This window comes from Lonchura striata, chromosome 28 (genome assembly GCF_050655825.1).
Source record: "Lonchura striata isolate lonStrDom1 chromosome 28, ASM5065582v1, whole genome shotgun sequence".
NCBI classification, from domain to species: domain Eukaryota; kingdom Metazoa; phylum Chordata; class Aves; order Passeriformes; family Estrildidae; genus Lonchura; species Lonchura striata.
This window is the reverse complement of record NC_140730.1, coordinates 8,401,627-8,404,126: the sequence shown is the minus strand read 5'-3', so window position 1 is coordinate 8,404,126 and position 2,500 is coordinate 8,401,627. Positions and strand designations below refer to the sequence as shown.

The 2,500-nt window shown below is 79.1% G+C and overlaps 1 non-coding gene across 1 annotated transcript; it reads right to left on the bottom strand.

Annotated features, from left to right (window-relative positions):
• Positions 1–454: 454 nt before the first annotated feature.
• Positions 455–607, bottom strand: LOC146765080 (5.8S ribosomal RNA). Its single transcript, XR_014950312.1, has one exon. It is a non-coding gene; the product is annotated as a 5.8S ribosomal RNA (ribosomal RNA).
• Between the last annotated feature and the right edge of the window lie 1,893 nt (positions 608–2,500).

Sequence of the window (2,500 nt, the reverse complement as noted above, 5' to 3'; positions counted from 1 at the left end):
AGAGGACGACGCGGGGGTCGCCCCCGCCCCCCCCGGCGCTCGCGCCTCGCGCGCGGCAGCACGGCACGGTACCCGCGCGGTACCCACCCGCAGACAGCCGCCCGCGCGGGGGGAGGCCGGGGGGGGGCGAGGCCCGCGCGCCTCGCCTCCCCCCCTCTCGCCCTCGTCTCTCGGCCCTCGGCGGGGCGCTCTCGACGCCGCCCCGTCTCTCTCGCTCTCTTTCTCCCCGGCCGCCGCGCCGCCGCTCGGCGACGCGGCCCCCGGCGAGGACGAGCTCCGCCCCAGCGGCTCGCTCCGGGAGCGGGGAGCTACGGAGCGCTCCCCGAGTCTGCATTTAGGGGGACGAAGGCCCTCGGGCGCGGCCACGACGGCCACGGCCACGACGACGGGCCTGCGAGGCGACCCCAGCCGCGCCGCCGGGGTGGCAACCCCCGGGCGGCGATTGATCGTCAAGCGACGCTCAGACAGGCGTAGCCCCGGGAGGAACCCGGGGCCGCAAGTGCGTTCGAAGTGTCGATGATCAATGTGTCCTGCAATTCACATTAATTCTCGCAGCTAGCTGCGTTCTTCATCGACGCACGAGCCGAGTGATCCACCGCTAAGAGTTGTCTGGCTTTCGGCACCGAACCCCGCACACGGGCGGAGGGGGCCCCTTTTTTTCTCTCTCGCCGAGGGGGCACGCACGCGGGCCGCCCCCGGCTTCGACCGTACGAGCACACAACGCAACGAACCGAGTGGGGGGGGAAAGAAAAACCATCCGAGAGCGAAACGCCCAACGGAACGCTCCGAAGGTCGGCGGGAAAGGCGGGGGGACCCGCGTCCCCGACCGCCTCCCCCCGCCGCTACGAGCGAGGGGAGACGCCGCCGGCAAACTGTGCCGTCCTCCGGAGGCGGCCCAGGCGCCCGGGCTCGGCCCGGCCTCCGCACGGAGGAGGCACGCGGCGCGCGCCGGACCGCGGGGGGACACGGCGGCCCGCCCGGCCTCGCTGCAACGGGACGACGGGACGCACGCGGCCGGGGGCGCGGCCGTCGGCCCCCGCGCGCGCCGCTCTCCCTTCTCACCGCCGCTCCGCGGACCCGCGGAGCGCCGCCGCGCCACCGCGCGGCCGGCTCGCTCTCTCTCCCCAGCGGCCTTGCCGCGCTCGAGACGGCACGCGACGGCCACCGCCCAACCGGCAACGCCCCCCGCGGGACCGCTCCCGCCGGGAAGGGCGAGCGCCCGGCGGACGCGCTCCGCCGCCGGCGCCGGAGGCGGGCGCCGCACCGAGACCCGAGCCGGCGTCGCGAGCGCCCGGAGCCTGCCGGACGGCTGACCCGCCGCCGCAACGGCCGCACTCCCGGGACCGCCGCCGCCTCGCACCGTCACGGAGCCCCTTTTTCCTCGGGCACGCGCGGCCCAGGGGAAGGCGTGCGGCGCCGAGCCGGGGGGGTAGGCGGGGAGGGGGGCAGCGACGCCCGCCCTTTTCTCCCCGCTGACCGGGCGGGGAGACCGGGCGGGGAAGCGCCCCCCCCCCCAACCCCCCACGGCCGCCGCGCGCACGACCTTCCTCCGGGGCTCCGCGAGCGGACGGAGAAAAGGGCGACGGGGAGGCGGCGGGCGGGGCCCGGGCCGGGACCGCCGCCGGCGACGGCGGGCGCCGTCCGGCCGGCCGTCCCCGCTGGCGGGGGACACTCGCCGAGCGGCGCCGCCGCCGCTCGGCACGGGGCCGCCCGCGCTCGCGGACTCTCCGGCGACGGAGGGACCTGCCGAGCGCTCGGCCCCGGGCGGGCGGGCGGTCCCTGAGCCGGGGACGGCCGGCGACCGGCGCCGCCGGCGCGCTCGAGGAGAAGGCCGTCGAGGGGAGAGAGACGGCGCGGCCGCGCCGCGCGCGGCGCCGCACCCCAGAGACCGCAGAGGCGGCCGAGGAAGGAGGAGAGCGCGGCGGGCCCCGGCGGCCGCAACCCCGCAGCTGAGGAAGGGGCGAGAGAGCGCGCGCTCTCTGCCGGCGTCGCCCGTTTCGAGGCGAGCGGGTCGGCCCCCGCGGCCGACCGCGCGCCGCGGCCTCTCCGCCGAGGCCGGGCCGCGGAGAGGGGGGGGCAGGGCGCCCCTCCCCGGCGCGGCGCGACAAACCCCCCGCGCGCGGTAACGCGGCGGGACGACGGCCGCGCGGCCGGTGGCCGCGGGCACCACCGCAGGGGATCACGCGGGAGTAGCTCCCCACCCCTCAATGGAGCCGCGCACCGCCGCCCGGCAACCGCCGCCGCCGCCGCCGCGGCGGAAGGACGCGCCGAGCCGCCCGAGTCTTTAAACCGCCGCCCCGGCTCGGCGGCGGCCCTTTCGCGGCCCCCTCCCCGCAGCGTTTGACGACGCCGAGGAAAAGGAAGCCGGGGGGCCGCCGGAGGCGCGGAGCGCTAGGTACCTGGCCCTGGGGCGAGGGAAACGACCTGCATGGCCCCGCCGGGGTGCCTCCCCCGCTGCCGCCCTCGGGGGAGCGTCCACCGGCGGGGGCGCGCCCGACGT